At 32.7% G+C, this 18798-nt stretch overlaps 1 pseudogene; it reads left to right on the forward strand.

Annotated features, from left to right (window-relative positions):
• The first annotated feature begins 5503 nt into the window (after positions 1-5503).
• Positions 5504-6485, forward strand: LOC134361240 (olfactory receptor 1165-like; annotated as a pseudogene).
• The last annotated feature ends 12313 nt before the right edge of the window (positions 6486-18798 follow it).

Here is an 18798-nt window from a genome sequence, read left to right on the forward strand (position 1 = left end):
TCATGAATACAGGGAGATGATGAATCACTGGACCCAGTCACTCAATCTACATCAGTTAGTTTCATGACTTTACTAGATTTCACTGAAGTAACTGCCATTGGCACATATTCTAAATTATTATAGCTTTGAAATAAATCATGATATTGATAGCAGCAATTAATGGCATTTTTTTCTTCTCCGTGGGTAGATCCTGGTTATACCTGGTCCTTTGATTTTCATTAAAACTTCAACATTTACTTTATTCATATTAGGGCATATTTTTGAAGCCTGAACCTCTCATGGGCTCTGAAACTTATTTGTTCTTTATTTTTTTATTTTTATTTTTTTAAATTTTATTTTGTCGATATACATTGTGGCTGATTATTGCTCCCCATCACCAAGACCTCCCTCCCTTCTCCCTCCCCCCCTCCCCCCCAACAATGTCCTTTCTGTTTGCTTGTCGTATCAACTTCAAGTAATTGTGGTTGTTATATCTTCTTCCCCCCCCCCGGTTTGTGTGTGTGTGTGTGTGTGTGTGTGTGTGTGTGTGTGTGTGAATTTATATATTAATTTTTAGCTCCCACCAATAAGTGAGAACATGTGGTATTTTTCTTTCTGTGCCTGACTTGTTTCACTTAATATAATTCTCTCGAGGTCCATCCATGTTGTTGCAAATGGCAGTATTTCATTCGTTTTTTATAGCTGAGTAGTATTCCATTGTGTAGATATAACACATTTTCCGTATCCACTCATCTGATGATGGACATTTGGGCTGGTATATTTGTTCTTTAGATCTGTGCTCCTAGACATTTTTAGCTGTCGTTAAGTCTCTTCTGCTTTATCGGTCTATACTCCATCATCCCCTGAAATTATGTTTAAAACATACTTGCTAAAATCTAGTTTTCACTGTCTTTATTGATGTGACTTTGTTATTTGATTTATTCCTTTATTATTATTTCTAATAATATTTATATTTTAATTGGATTTATGAGGAATCGGAGAGACAATAAAAGACAACATATTGTTTTCAACATATTGAATAAAAAAATCCACCGTTTCTTTATTTCTCCACATATGGATGATGAATAGATACATATACATATATGTGTAGCTATTAATTAAAATACATAAATTAAAGAATGGACAAAAATAAACATAAAATGTTAACATGAATATCTTTGTTTTAGGCTTATGAATCAATTTTATTTTCTTTTTCACTGTACTTTCTTCTCAGTAGTGATTTAATTTTTAAATATATTAATATTTTTATTATTGCAATGAAACAAACTACTTGCTGGAAAAACTTGCAAAAAATACCTTGGTGTGTACCAGTGTCACTTCTGAAAACTATCTATGCAAAGAAAAAAAGGGAAAATAGCTTAAAATTGGCAGTGTTTATATTTTACAATATTACTGCAGACATTATCTTCTTTATATATTTTTCTTTTTTCCAAATTTTTTACTGTGGATGTACAGTATGATATATTTATTCCATGAAAGAAATAAACAATGCATTTTTGAGCTTAATAGAAAAGTTACATTGAGCAAAGTGTTCAGTTTGGTTTTCAGTTTCAGGCTCTAAAGAAGATTCAGTAAATGGTTAGTTATGTAAAATGTGAGAGAGATCAATAACCTTACTTTTAGAAGGATATTATCAACTTAGATTGAAAAGACCAGTCATATTTTATTAAAGAAAAATTTCAAACCAAACTATGAAGATGAAACAGCGTGGTTTCTGGCAATGGAGTCATAGGTAATTTCCACCAAGCAGTAGATGTAGACTATTAAGAGAATAGAATAAAATATGAAAACACGAAAAACAAAACATCTTAATGGGAGCATCAACAAACTATACCAAGGCAGGAGCAGTTTCTAACAGCAGATTCAGAGAAAACATTCTCTAACATGCGTTGACATCCTAGACAAACGGACACAGGTGAAAAAATGATCAGTAGACAAACTATAACGTCGTTAGCCTGAAAGTGACATGTTACTAATCTAAGTGGCTCAGGAAACGCTAAGCCTGGAGATTGGATGAAGGTTAGACTAGACTGCTGTTGTTGTAAATGCCTGGTGGAAACAAACAATAATATTATCGTGATGAAGATTAAATCACTGAAGACATCAACTTATTTTCACACATGAGTTATTGAATGTAATATCTGGTACATAATCAAAGTTTATCAAGCACATTAATATATAGGGCCATATAAGGAAGACAAGGTGAAAAAGATAATAATTTTAAAAAATTGGAATTATTGGAAACATAACATTCTATTATGAGGAGGACAAAATTTTTTAAAAATAAAAATTTATGGGGAACTGAGAATCATGATAATTTACTAGTGTGATTTAGAAATAGAAGTCAAAAGAAATGTTATTTTACAAATACAATAAATGAAATTAAGAACAAATAAAAATTTCAATAGCAGATTAAGAGCAGTTGAAGGGAGAAATGATATATTGAAAGATTTATCACAGGATAAAATAGAATAAAACAGAGTAATACAAAAAATGGAACAACACATAAGGTAAAAGATGTAGATGATACAATACTTGTACTAACATATATTTAATTGGAGACCCAGAAGCGTATGAAAAAAGAAAAAGAAGAAATAATACCTGAAGGAATAATTGTTGAAAATTTTCCTGAAGTAAAGGAAAATATCAAGTTATATATACATTATTATGCATGTATGATAGTAAAACTGTAGAAAACACAACTAATAAGAAAATTACATTAAAAGGAGCAAAAGCAATAAATAAAATTACCCCTTAAAATGGTGACTTGACTGACAGTTAACTTCCTATCAGTAAAAATGAAAAATGTCATAGTGAAAAGATCTCTTCAGGGAGTTAAAGAAAGATAGTTTCATGCTTTGAAGTCTACACTGAGTAAAAGTATCATGCAATAACTAAGCTGTACTATTTCTCATAGAATGTAACTAAAGGAGCGTCTGTCTAAAAAATATGCACATTAACATAGATTTGTAAGGATATATATAGCCCTAGAGTTTCTGACACAGATTTTTATGGAATTTATGCAACAGAAAAACTAATACACCATATTATTCCATGTATCTATCAATTGCCTCAATGAAAATGTATATTCAACATGAATTTTAATTTAGAAAATTAAGATAGAATTGTAAATGACAAGGGCACAATATCAGGTCTGTATGTACAATGATGCTGAGTATGTATTTACAAAAACAATCAGATGTCCAAAAATAGGAATGCTAAGAGAAACTGAAGAAGTGCTACTCGCTAATCATACTGTGTTGGTTTATTGAGACAGGATTGTAATATTTTCTCTGTGATTTTGGAAGATTTATTTTTTTAATAAATACACAATGAATAAAATTGTGGGTTGATTGTTATTGTTCTTTCTATGACAAAATGATCAATATGTGCAACCTACCCATATAAACACACCATCTAAAATTAATGGTATTCTAAATTAGGAAGAAGGCACTTTCTTCCAATTGTCTTGTTTGTACCTCACTGCAAATCCCAGTCAAGATTCTCTAGGGCTTGATTCCTCAAGGTCATGCAGTTAATTTTAAAATACACAGCAATATATGGAATATAGTTTCCAAAGCTGACTCTCTATTGAGAAGTCCTATACGCTGTCCATGATTTGTTTTAATTAGAAAAAAATGTAATATGCTTTGCACCTATACTGCCATACAATTTAAATGAAACTCCTGTTGCATAATTATAAATGAGAACAATTTTCATAAAAATTCACATTTTTGATCAATAATGCTCAAAATTGTATTAATTTAATGAAAGAAACCTTCAATAAATAATTCTGAAAAGGATATCTGATTTCCAGTGACTAGTTAATCTAAGTGTTATATTTTAATCCCGGTAAACTCTGAAATGAGAAATAGAAACACTAATGTGAGCTTAGCAGCACCGCAGTCTATACAACTAATTATGCTGCGAATAAGAATACAGGGCATTGAACTCTGTTTCATACATCTTTAAAAAACAATGTAGATTTCTCTTGGAAACTCATTTATGTACTTTAATGAGGGTTAGACATTTTAGTGACTATAAAATAATATTAATTATTTGTTCTCAATTTTTCACAATCTTTTAAGGGAAGACTGGAAAACTTATAAAATTGTATATAAATATGTCAGACTTTGTATAACAGTAGTGATTTTAAAACCATGTAGGTGGAAACCAATCAGAGCAATATAACTTTGAAGTCTGGATTAGTCACCAAAGATTTCTGGAAGAGTGTTGCCTGGAATTTGTCATTAAAAGGTAAGAATGCTTAGATTTTGTTGCAGAAAGAGGTCATTCAAGTTAGAAGAGATAAGTGATGAAGATATTGCATTATAAAATAACAAGTTTGTGCATGAAAGATTGAAAATGCTGGTGTGAGTGAAATAAAAGAGGGAGCAGTGAAGAGTCTGGATACGTAGTCATGTTATTTATTATGGAAATCCAGACAGAAATGTTTAGATTTCAAGTGTTTTGGAAGCAGGTCATTTGAAAAATGTGTACGGATTTGAGGACCATTCTAAAATAGAATCTAAGCAACATGAGTCTTGCAGCGTGGGAGAAGGCTGACTGAAGATCCAGGGTTATCTAGCTGAGTAATGGGTGTTTGGGTGGGAATAAATACAGCAGCACATTTTGAAAATTTCTTTCATTTTGCCCTTAACTGCCTTTCTCACAGTGTGAAGCTAAGCTTAAAAGAGAATCAGAGGGAAAAGAGAAGGCCCGAGGAAAAAAAAGAGAGAGAAAATAAAGATTTTGTGTTGATGGGTTCAGATATTGGTGGAAATGTGAGTCAAAGATAGAAGGAAAACTTGGAAGGGAGTTAGAAGAGAAAGCTCCTTTTATGATGCCCCTCGTAATGGTTTCCAATTCCTATTCTCGATTTGCACCATTACCTGCTTCCTGTGGGATATCTGCAGAAAAGCTAACAGTTTAAAATAGTCACACAGAATTGGGAGTGACAGCTCAGCACCACTTTCAGTGAGAGCACTTACTAGTACCACAGTCCCCTCATGTCTTGAAATGAGAAATACCCTCAGAGAAACACACTGTTTACATCTCCAGTGGCAGGCTCTGTTGAGTCCTAACAGTTGTGATCTGTCCTATTGCCATGAACTAAGATGTGTTTCCTCTGATTCCTTTATTTGTTTTATTCTTCCTTTACAAATAATAGATTTTAAGTGATATTCATGTATTAGTTCATAATTTATAAAGAGCAGAAATATTGTAAGCATTTAGTACGCACATATATGTATATAATTTGTAAATGAACTTCATGAGATAACCACATTTCTTGTGGTTATAAATGAAGAGATGAGTCACTGATGGGTAGAGGGGACATTCCGTGTTCCAATAGTAAGTGGCCAAACATAGATTCAAATGAGGCACAGGATAAAGGCCAAAAAATAAAACATTGGTGCATATTCTGTACATCATTCAGGGGTGTTTCTCATTGGGAACCATCTGCATTCCCTGATTCCTACTGTCTCATATCCGGCTGCTCAGCATGAACCCTCTGATTTCCTCCAACAGGGTCCATGATGATGACTGAGGGAAATGAGAGTGCTGGAGCCACTTTTGTCCTCTTGGGCTTCTCAGAGTTTCCACATCTCCAGGCACCCCTCTTCCTGGTGTTCTTGGCCATCTACACCATCACTGTGGTGGGGAACCTGGGTATGATTGCGGTCATAAGGGTCAATCCCAAACTTCAGACACCCATGTACTTTTTCCTTGCCCATCTGTCCTTTTTGGATTTTTGTTATTCCAGTGTAGTCACTCCCAAACTACTAGAAATCTTAGTTGTGAAAGACAAAACTATCTCCTTCAAAGGATGCATGACACAATTTTTCTTTGCCTGCACATTTGTGACTGTGGAGATGTTCATGTTGGCAGTGATGGCCTATGACCGGTTTGTGGCTGTTTGTAACCCCCTGCTCTACACAGTCGCTATGTCTCCTAAGCTCTGTGCTGTCCTGGTAGCTGGAACTTACATATGGGGTGGACTCAGTTCCTCAACACTCACATATTCTCTTTTAGAACTATCCTACTGTCGACGTAATATTATAAATCACTATTGCTGTGAATATTCTGCCATTCTCTCTGTATCCTGCTCTGAAACCTATTTCAGCCAAATGGCTTTATCGGTCATTTCAATATTCAGTGAGGTTTGTAGCCTCCTAGTCATTTTAACCTCCTACGTCTTCATAGTTGTCACTATCATCAGGATGCCTTCTACAGGGGGACTTCGGAAAGCCTTCTCCACCTGTGCCTCCCACCTGACTGCCATCACCATTTTCCATGGGACTGTCTTTGTTCTCTACAGTGTGCCCAAATCTAAGAGCTCATGGCTCTTCATTAAAGTAGCCACTGCGTTTTACTCCATTGTGATCCCTATGCTAAATCCTCTTATCTACAGCCTTAGAAACAAGGATGTGAAGGAGACTGTCAGGAAGTTAATTCATATCAAATTGCTTTCTCACTCAGTTTAATTTCACACACGTACACACACACAGAAACACAAGGTTCTAGCCATTTTTTAGAATGTGCTTTATGCTTTGCACTGGTGGTTATTAATTTATTCTGACAATAAAGGGATAAAATTGATTCAGAGTACTAGTTAGATAATTCATATATAAATAATTATTAAATCTTATTATGCATTAACCATGAGCTGTCATTAAAAAAAAAAAAAGAAAAGAAGATAAATATTCTCTTTATATTCTTCCCAGGATGTAGTAGGCTAAATAACGGTCCTTTAAGAATGTCTATATCTAATCTTAAGAAACTGTAAATATGTTACCCTTACACGCTACCCTTCTGTTCCACTTGCTTTCCATCTCTCATTGTGAATTATGACAACAATTTAGATAAGTACTTCTGAATAATAACCCTCTATGTCACTTCTTCCAAAAAAGGAATAACAGAACATTAACAGCACTTTACAAATTGTGCATAAGCCCTTTTCTATTCACTGTACCTACCCCACACAAATTCATTGTGGAGATTGTGTTATTCAGAATAATTATTCTCTCAGCGCAACCCATAAGTATAAATTCTGAGATTATAAATCTTAATTTTGCATCTCTTTGGAATGTATCTAAGTTGAATCTTAGAGTATATGTTCCATTATGCCATACATGTGTTGAATTTTCTGCCCTACTGTGATTTGTCTTTTCACTGTCCTGTTGATGTATTTAGATGCACAGCTTTCCTCCTTTTTCATGAAGCACAACTTATCTAATTGTACATTTATACAGGGAACTGCTTTTAATGTTTTATTTAAGAAAAATTAATTTCCTCCAAAATAATAAAGATAGTCTCATAATTTACGTAATATATTGCCCCCAATTCCATACACTATTATCTTTTTTATATTATACTCTATTTTGTTTTCTTTTATATTATAAATTTTACATTGTCTTCTTACATTGATTTTTACATAAATATTTTTATGATTAACCTAGAATTGATTTTTGCTGTGATATAAAATTAGGCCTACTTTGTATTTTAAATTATGATTGTATATTTGTCCCAACACTATTTATTGGAATGTCACTCCACTGTACACTTCTCTACAGTGTTATAATTTTCATAAAGTCAGTATTCATATATGTATTGATCACTGTCTAGACTCTATATATGATTCTTCTTGTTTTATAGTCACAAGTACCTGTAACTAATAAGTTTTGATACCCAGTACAGCAACTCCTGAAAATTCATTATTTTTATTAGGATGAAATTGGGATATTTTGGGGACTTCATCTCTCTGAACAAATTTTAGCATTATAATGGTTTGCATTTATGGCAGCATTACAATAAATTTACAGATACATTTTGAAAGAAATGGCAACTTTCTATGGCCAAGTCTTCTAAATCATAAACTTACTATATCTTTCAATTATTTGATTTACTACAATGTTTATAATAAAAGTTTTATTGTGTACCTTTTTGGAATGATTTTTCACACATTTTATTAAATAATTAACTGGGTGCTTGGTATTTTTGATGCTATTTTTCATATCTATTGACAAATGTGTTTTAAAATCTTAGTACGTTATACACTTTATGTTGATTTTTTCCTGGCAAATTTAACAAAATCTCTTATTAATTTTATATTTTATTTGCAGATTATTTTGTATTATCCGCATGTATATAACATTCTCTCTGATTAAATACGGTATTTTTTCTTTTTGATATTATTACTTTTAATTATTTTTCTTTCTTTATTTAAATAGCTGGAAACTTCAATATAATGTTGAATTAACCTATTAAATGTGGGCATTCTTGTCTTTCTGATTTTACAGGGAAATCATTTATATTTCCTAATTTATATTTCATGTTGAAAATGTTTGCTGTAAATGTTCTGGGGATAGAATTCTTTTTCTTTTTCGAATTAGCAAAATCATCTGCATTGCTTTATTTTTATTTTGTTTAGGTCTGTTTGCTTTTGATGAGTGAATGTTGAATTTTTTTCAAGCTGATTTAGTTCGTTTTTAAAGATAATTAGGTTATTGAGCCCCTTTAAGATTTTAATATGTCAACTTATATGTTTTGAATTCTCTGATATTGAGCCAAATATTATTTTCTCGGAAAACAAAATTAATGTGCCATAAAAGGTTATCATTTTTATTTGTTGATTAGTTGAATAAATTAATATATCAATGAGAATTTAAAATTTTGTATTTATGAACAAAAATGTTCTGAAATTTTTTTCAATGTATTTTGCTGTATTGCCTTTGTTTTTGTCATCAAAGTTATTCTAGCCTCTTATTATGAATTGGAATGTGTCTCTTTTTATTTGATCCAGAGAAAAATATGCATACAATTAGAATTCACTGAAACATAGGAAAGTTTTCCACTGCACAGAAACGTTTTCAATATGAATTCACTTGCTTTAATATTAGCAAGAAAATTTTAATCTCAACTTCTTCTTGAGTCACTTTGTTTTATTTTTCTTACAATGCATCCACTATACCTATACTTCCAATGTCCTTGGCAAAATATTTTTCATGATAGCCTTTTTCTAAAATTGGCAGGATCAATAATGATTCTGACTTTTCAATGCTAATGTTAGGTATCTTTGCCTTATCACTATATATTTTTTCCCTTGATTAGGTATGTGAGACTTTAATCAATTTTCTCAGTTTTCTCCGAGAACCAGTTTTGGATTTGTTTATCCCTTCTATTTTATTTTTACTATTTACTTCATTAATTTATGTTGGGTTCTTTTATTTATTATATTTGATTTCTAAAGATTTTCTTTTCTGAAAATACTCATGACTCTATATGGGGGCTCTTTTTCCTAGCAATAGGAGTGTGCCCAGATCATGCATAGGCCAGATTGAAAGTGTCAGGGTTATCTCCAGAAATGGATCTCATCCAATGATATATTGTAGTGGGTGCCTAAATACTCAAACTTCCTCAACTCTTGTTGGGACTAGCTTCAGCTAGGTTCTACACAGCCTTCTCCAGGTCTCCAGTGGGACTAAGCCCCAGTTGCTCCCCCAAATAATCTGGTCATTCATGTTGCATTTTCAACTTAGTTATTGGTGCTTACTAATTTCCTCTTCTCATTAAGCTACTTGTATTCAAATTCTTGTTTTGGAAACTGCTACTAAGGAAATCAACATAGGAAAGACTGCAAAACATGTTTGGAACATGGATATACATGCAAGAGCTCATACTAACTATAAAGTACAAAAAGAAAACAACCAACCAAACAAAAAATACCCCAGGTATTAGTAAACAATGTAATGAATGAACCTCAAAAAGAAATTAAACTGATAAAAGCAAGAGTTGGGCAATATGTGGATAATACAAATTTTTAAAAGTGATCAGTATGAGTGTAAAGTTGTTCAGATCCTTTGGAAAACTCTGGAAATATAATTCCATTCCTTGGTTTATATATACTCAGTAGAATCACATATTTGCAACAAAAATACAGATAAGTATGCTCCCAACAATAAAATTATTTATTACTTCAAACTGAAAATAATTCAAATGTCCATCAACAAACATATTTTGTTGTATCATTCAATTGAATACTATACAGAAATGAAACAGCAACAACCACAAAATTAACTAGCAATACTCAGAATGGCTTCATGGAATTTCACAACCATAATATTAAGCAAGGAAAGGCAAATATCAAAGTGTATAAATCACATTTTTTATTAATATACAGTTTATAAACAGGCAAAATTACTCTATTTTAATGTCTGAATAGATGTTACCCTTGAGAATTACTTACTGGGAAAGGACATACTGTATGCCTCTGGGCAATATTTTGGTAATAATTGATATTTGATGTCTGTAGGTGTACAACTTTATTTGCTTTAATTCACAGAATCGAACTCAATTGTTCACTCTATTGCATTTAAGTTATACATGAATTAAAATCACTAAAAAGTTAAAAAAGAGTAGGTTTTTTAACCAAAATTATCTACATTTTTTTCAAAGTGTTGCTGATCCCTGGACACAGATCTTGAGGCGTGTTTGGCGGGTATGGTATTTCTTAGAGATAAACAGCTAAGAGAAGCATAAAAAGGATACAGAGTTAAAAACAGGGCTGATTCAGGCTGTGATACATCAAGCAAAGCCTCCTGTGTACTGTGGGGAGCTTTGTCACACCTAAGGGGTGTCTGAAATGACCCCCTTGGATCAGGCATTTCTACCCATGCCTAATCAGTCAAGCAGGCATGATGGCCTTATGGTGAGGAGGCCAGTTCTGAAGTAGTTGGCAGCTGGGAGAACAAGTCCTTCTTTGAAAGGTTCTGTAATGTGAATCTTCAAGGATTCTCATACTTGCTGGTGAGAGAGCAAATGGTTAGAATTACTTTAAAGAGTAGTTTAGTAATCACCATCATAAGAAAATGTAGTTTATGACCAATCAACACTACTTCTGAGAATTTATACTAAGATATTTTGAGAAGCAAATGTGAATATATAAATGTAGATATCTTTGAAGTATTATTGTTTATAACAAAAGACTGAAGCCACTAAAACGCCCATTGATATGTGTTTGGTAGTAAATTATAGTACGTTGAATAAAACATACTATATAGCCATTAAAAATTTTAGGTCATTGTTTATATATACTTACTCATTTTCATACTTAATATCCCCAAAATAGAATGTTGCAGAAAAATTGAGCAAGACCCTAACAGTAGTAATTTGGACACCATTTATAGAAGAATATCCTATGTATGTTCCTGTTATGGATGAGCATGTATATGAATTTCTATTTCTTGAGGATTCAAATAAACGAAGAAAGAAAGAGGTGGCAGTAGTTACTTTCGGTGGAAAAACTGATAGATTGAGGAAGAGTAGAATGTGGGAAAATTTTTTTTGAACTTGTCTTTTGAATCACATTAGGTAAATGTAATACCTAATCAAAGACCATTACATTTAATTCACCAAAAAAATTTAAAATAATAATTTATGACTAAAAAATGTTGGTATGATGTCACTTTTTGACCAACAAGTTACCTGAAATTTTACAACCACCAAGTATCTGTCTTAATCTGTACTACCTTTGTAGGTAGATTGGTAGATACACGTATTTACATATATAGATACCCTTACATACATGTAATATGTAGAAAATGATGTACATTAACATATTTTCATTTTGCATTCTTAGATATTTAAATGTATATAGTATATACTACCAAATGCATGTAGCATATTATAATACAAATACCTGCATATTACTTCAAGAACCAGATTGTATGGGATCTATAGAAAACAGCCTTTCTTACTTATAATTAGCTTAGACTTCCAGAAAGGTTTCTTTACACTATATTATGCGGAGCATTAAGGGGGCTGAGAATATTTCAGCCCAAATAACTGACAGAGAGATATAGTCCAATGATAATGGGTTTACTCAGCAGCACACGAGGGATTTGCCAATCTGAGATATGAGGGCTATGGTAAACATAAGCACACATAAAGAGGTTGAGACAAAGAAATGCTTCTGAAGACAAAGCAGAATATAAAGATAATCTGTTTTGAAACAAAGAGAACATTGGTTACAGGGGCTTGTCACAGTAGTTTACCAGTTCATTAGTGAAGAAAGTGTGTCAGGGAGTGTTCTTGCACATTAGGTTATCTCTCCTTGTGATTCATGTAGCAAGCTTCAGTTTTAGAATTCCTAGGCAAAAGTTTTTCTCACAGGCATATGTGCATAAAAACCATTTATCACAGCCATATGTGTGGGAGGGCCCTCCATTCTTAAGTTCCTGGCTTTATTTCTTTGTTATGGTATAAGTGATCATATTGTGATTCTAACGTTTACACATTTCTGCCTTTGATAACACCTTTCTCCAAAAGCACTGCTGATCAATCATCTTGTAGTTGGCTGAAATTGTCCATCTGTGCCAAGTGGATCCTTTCCCAGTTGTCAGACCAGTCCCGCACTCGGAGATGGCCAGCAATTTTAAGTCAATGTCAAAACCCATTCAGCCACACTTGAGCAACAAAGAGATTTGGAAGGCGTGGCTGTCAGGATAAGTCTGCCTGGAGTTCATTGTTAAGTATATCTTGTCAGCTTCAAAGGCCTTGGGTAGCATTTTGAAGACATGTTTCGGCATTACTTTGATAGGAGCATTGTTTCTGTAAAGGTTAGAGAGGAAACAAATACAAAGTTTAAAGGAAATAATATTTTAAAGATAAACCAGAAGAACATAACAAATCCAGTTGGTGCAATGATTTTTGGAGGGGTTTTTTTGTATCTTTTTTCTGATTTATTTTGCTTAGCATGATGTTTTCCAGCAACATCCATGTTATAGCATGCACAGAACTTCATTGCTTTTTATGGCTGAATAATATGTCATTGTATGTATGGACACATTTTGTTTGTCCATTCATCTGTTGTTGGACATGTGTTGTATCTACCTTTTGGCTATAGTGAATGATACCACAGTGAACAGTGGCCTACACTATTTGTTTGAATCCCTCTTTTCAATGCTTTTGATACATTCCTGAAAGCGTAATTGTTGAGTCATGTAGTAATTTTTTGTTTAGTTCTGTAACTGCACAATTTTATATTCCCTTCAACAGTCTATGAGAGTTCCAATTAGGAATCCACATCCTTACCAGCACTTATCTTCCATTTTCTTAAAATTATACTCATCCTAATAGGATGTGGACAGCGGTATCTCATTACGGTTTTGATTTGAATTTTGCTTATGACTAATGGTATATTGGCCATTAGTATATTTTGTTCTTTGGAGGACCACCATTACATTCCTGCTATAAATACCAATTGGTGATACTCTGCATTTCTTTAATATGCTATTGTATTTGGTTTGCCGATGTTGAGAAATTTTGCATGTATATTCATAATATTGATCTGTAATTTTCTTTTCTTGTGACAGACATCTTATCTGGCTTTTGTATCAAGGCAGTCTTGGCCTCATAGAGTGAGATAGGAAGTACTTTCTTCTCTTCAATTTTTTGGAAGAGTTTAAAAAGAATGGATGTTGTCCTTTAATGTTCAGTAGAATTTACCAGTGAAGGCATATGGTAGTTGACTTTTCTTTATTGGGAGGTTTGGATACCTGAATTAGTAATTTTACTTGATATAGGTCTATTTAGATTTTCTACTATTCTTGAGCCAGTTCAAATCATTTGTGTGTTTATAGAAATTTGCCCATTTCTTCAAAGTTCTCTAACTGTCAAGTAGCTGGTAATTGTATGATTAATATTTTAAGAAACCTCCAGAATTTTTTCCGAAGTGATTGTACCATTTTACATTCCTAGTAGTATTGTATGGAAGTTCCAGTTTCTCTTTGTCAACATGTGGCTAGGTCAGTTTTTTTCTTTCATTTATTTCTTTAATTTTTTTTTTTAATTTTGGTGTGTAATTGTGTCTCATTGTGGCTTTATTTTTCACTTCCCTAGGACTAAGGATTTCGAGCATCTTTTCATGTGCTTTTTTGCCCATTTTATTTAACAACTCTCTCTGGACTGGCCTCTTGCATCGCAACACATCTCCTGAAAAGCAATTCTTTCCTGTATCTTAACTAACTGTGTTCTTTTAGTTTACTTGTGTTATCTCTCACTGTAACTGTTATGCTAATAAAATTTGACATATCTATACACAAATCCATCAATTTGCATCAATTACTTGATTTGGAGTATTTTGCATCTACCATTCAAATACATTTTAAAACTTTGTGCTTTGCATTTTGTATTATTATTAGCAGTAGTCGTATATTTTAGTCCAAGAAGAAAGCATAGCACACATTCCTAATACTCATTTCTCTTTTAATAGATTTTTTAAAATGAAATCTCCTAACACTCTGCTGTAGCAGCCAAAGTCATGGCTTCTGAATCTGAAGGCAGTTTGGGAGTTTATAAAAGAACAACTGAAATCCGTGAGGAAAATAGAGGATAAAAGCAAGTTAGCCCTGTCCACACAGTTCTTCCTTGACCAGAAACTGCATGCAATTACAAAAAAAAGTTTAGAAAGCAGGAATTTAGAATTGCAGCATACTAATATTTTGAATTAATCATATCTAGAGTGTAACACTATACAAAGCTGCAGTAACTTTATGCTTTAAGTTTTAATTTATGAACCATACTGAAAACCTGATCAAATGGGGAAAAAAATTCAACTGAAATTTTTCTGTTTTAAAGCAATCCTTTGTAAGAGTTTAGGTTATTTTTGGTGGTTTATTCTCTCTTTGACCTCAATTAAAATTCTTGGTCAGTGTGTGACTATGGATAGGCCATAGAGACTTACACAGCCTGCTTACTTAAACCCAAGCAATTTTTCGCTATCCATCCTCTGTTAAATATAGCTGACAATGTGGTCAGCGTAGTTAAAACAGTAAATATCAACCTTAATAAGCTGCTGAATTTTAGGCCACTAATATGGCTAAATCCACCTATAAAAGCTGTACCAGAATGTCTGATCTCTAAACAATTGTGGTGTTTTGTTTTCAACTGCTGCTGCAGCTTCAAATATCTCAAAGTTACCTCATCAATAACCAAAACGACAGCATTTCATGTGGCTGCATTTAACACCAGTGTTTCTGTTTTCCCTGATTTGTGTCCACTTGATGAATAGACGCAGTAACCACCACACAGATGGATTTGAATATCAGTTCTATGACCTGTATGCCTGTCCTCAGAATGCAGCTGGTCCCATAGCTGCGATCAAGGTATATAACATATCCCCACACCTACAATAACTTCGTTAAAAGAACCTATGAAAACTAAGGCATATTTACGAATATTCAGAGTATAATAATAAGACTAAAGAGAGAGAGAAAGAAAGAAAGAAAGAAAGAAAGAAAGAAAGAAAGAAAGAAAGAAAGAAAGAAAGAAAGAAAGAAAGAAAGAAAGAAAGAAAGACCACAATAAAACTTTGAACTTTCAGAAGGAGAGAACAGACCTGTAGTTACTAGAGGTTGGAAAGGGTTTGGGGTTGGGGAATAGAAAGTGATTGGTTAAGGGACACAAAGAGCAATTATGATTTGTAATGAATGCTAATAATATTGAATTAATCATCACATAATGCACACAAATACTAATAGTCAACTCTGTATCCCATAAATATGTGTAATCAAATATGAATATCAAAAAGGAAAAGAAAAAATAAAAGACTATGGGGTCAAATGTTAAAATATGTATAGGACAATATCAAGTGCACTCCTAAAGATATGCACATATGTAAACTCAAATGGAAGAGCCTAGAAAGAAGCATATCTACTATATACAGGTTGTTGCAATAAACTTGAGAGTGTCATTATTTTTGTCATTTTCAGAAAGATAGCCTCTATATAGAGAGAAACATTCTTAAAACACAAATAACAACATGCTAATAACGTAAAAGAAATTTTGTTATAAATTAAAGGGAAAATTTCCCTAAATTATTTGATTTAAGTGCACTGTGTTGAATTTAGTCTGATTCTCCAGGGTCTGTGTCTCCAAGGTCAAATAATAATATTTAAAATAAACAACATGATCATGTTTTTACTTGTGGTCTGTTTTCCCGTTGTGTTTCAGTTTTCTGGTCTGTTTCTTCTTCAAGAGTGTTTCCAAACTCCCTCCAATATGTCTTGACAGTTTGAAAAATGGCATTAGTTGGCTCATTTATTAAATTATATTTTGCAAGAGGCATTCACTGACTGTAAGTGAATGGGAGCATTTATGAAAATTCTTAATTTAGAGAAACAATGTGCATATGACTCATTAATAGTAGCAATGAAATGATCAATAAAAACAATGTATATGAAGAATATCTTGTTTTTTGTGAGTTACTTCAATGTTGGGCATCTTTTCATACCTATATGAGGTATATTAAAATCCAGAAAGCTTTTTGAAGGAAAAATCTGTGAGAGGTGAGTTAGAGTAGCATCCACTTATGTCAGCTAACAGTGCTCATTCAAGGCACTAAACTATACTTCCAATGATCCTAAAATCATTTTACTGAATGTGAAAACATGTCCTTAAAAGCTATGTTAGGTACACTAGAGATTTTAGATGAAATATTAAATGTGAGGTTCAGCCTCAAGGAATGTAATGAATTCAGGAAAAATAAAGTAAAATACACACGTGCATGCACACATGACAACAGGAAGATTATACCAGGCATTTTATGAATATTGTAGTAATACAGGTGCAAGAAAAACAGAGCAAGAAAAAAAAATAAATAGTGATATTTGGATTAACCAAAAAAGTTTTCTTGAAAGAGCCTTCTAGGAAACTCATTTAAATATGATATGTTGTATCAGTAGAGAAGAAAATGGCTCTAATTAGTGATTTAGAAGAAATAATTGGTTTTATAGAATAAAATTTTAAAATGCAGGTACAAATAGGTAATTATATTTAGTGATACTATGCTTTGTTTATATACTTCCTAGGGGATATTATAGAAATCTACATCAAATAATCTCAATCAAATGCATTTTGTAATAAAATAATTTGAAAAACACTTGTACTATTGCTTTCAAGACTAAATAATAGTCATGTTATAGTGTCATAGGCTGGCGAGAAAATATGTATCAGAAGGAGAGCTGTTGAGAGTGGGAATAAATTGGAAGAGACATTTCATAATTTCCATATTTCATTTTTTCCTGACTGAGTTTCCAATAGCCACAATCTGGAGATCATAAAAGGGTTGCCAAAAACCACCAGAGTGATGGTAAAGCAGTGGGAAAATGAAGATTCTATATCATTGGATGAAGAAATCAATGGGATTTTGAAAACAAAACTGAGTGTTAAATCTAAAACTGAAAGAGTGCAGTATAAATTCCTGGAACATTTTTTCTTTTTCTTTTTGGTTTTTGTTTTGTTTTGTTCGTTTTAATGCCATCAGCATGGATGTAGTTGATCCATTTAATCTAAGTCATCCTTCCAGGTACTTAGTTTAATGCAAACAAACAATATTGTGACCACAGTCACAAAATCATCATCATAACATTATTTTACCAATTATTGTGCTGTGTGTACATGTTTCTATATCTGTCTCATTTGTAAACTAGTAAGTACAGAATGTGGATCTCGCTTTCAAATGATTGTGAGATGGGTGAGGAAGGAACACATTTAGGTGACCTTGTATCCTTTTAGGTTTTGATGGCTCCCTATATTTATGAAAATTAAAACATATGTGTAACACAATGTGGGTACTCTACAGAGGCTGAGATAAAAGCATATTTTAAAAATTATAACAAACTGTCCAAATAATAATGGGGTATATAAAAGTGTAGTGATCACTGATGACCAGTAATATTAATGGAAACTGAAGTTATAGTAAGGGTATTTAGGGTGTCGGAGACTCCTGATTTAAGATAGGAAGTGTGGTCAGAGGTGCAGCCAATTAGACTACAAGGTCATGAATACAGCAATGGGAAATGATAGAAGAATGAAGCAGAGCATAAAATGTAATAATGAATGCACAAACTTCACCTATGTATAAAAATTCAAAGTGCATAAGCATGGGGTCTGCAGCTCTCTATTAACCATGGACCATGTTTGGGATGGTAAAGTATTGCTCCGATGCAGTTCAAACTGTTAACTACAGATTCTGAGTTATAAGATATATAGCAAGAGAAAACATTTTCCTGAGCTTACTCTCTCTTTGCCTGGTCAGATTTCCACGGAATACTGAGTGGGTCTGGTTCTTAGTTCCAACATCAGCTCAGGAAACTGATCATGTTATACCAAGAATATTGAGGGGACCCTCTGACATATTTAGTAACCAGTGTAAGAAAGTAAATGAAACAAAGAAACAAATAAAATCATCAGAGATGTTTACCTAGAAAAGAACAAAATGGCTAGGTAAAGTGTCTTGAAATATTCAAAAATATGTGTTGTGGAAGAGTGTACATGAGATATTTTATTTCTATGAACTCCAGAAATTAAAAGTCAACTCTAATAAAGGACATCTTAAGATCAATGTTCAAATATAGAATTGACTATGACTATGATATTTTAATGAAAGGGTTTGAACAGGAGTCTTTAGATGTGACAAAAGGAGCTTTAATATAAGTAATGGACAGTAGAATTATTGACAATGAAGACTAAACACAAGAAGTAAAAATAGTCAGGAATTCTCTGCATTTCAACAGTACTACGTTTCTTCTGTATCTTGGTTTAGAATCTTCCTAAAATGTCACTTAGTTTCTTTTTATTTCTTTTTTTTTTTACTGTAACATAGTTGAATATCAATAGTCGAGCAATATGTGATACTCAAATCAGAATAACTGCTATATTCAGTAATATACACTGTCATTGCTATTTGTGGCCCTTTATCAATTCTTCCCTTCCCCTTCCCTTCCTGCTTCTAGAAAC

This window comes from Cynocephalus volans, chromosome 12 (assembly GCF_027409185.1).
Source record: "Cynocephalus volans isolate mCynVol1 chromosome 12, mCynVol1.pri, whole genome shotgun sequence".
Classification (NCBI taxonomy): domain Eukaryota; kingdom Metazoa; phylum Chordata; class Mammalia; order Dermoptera; family Cynocephalidae; genus Cynocephalus; species Cynocephalus volans.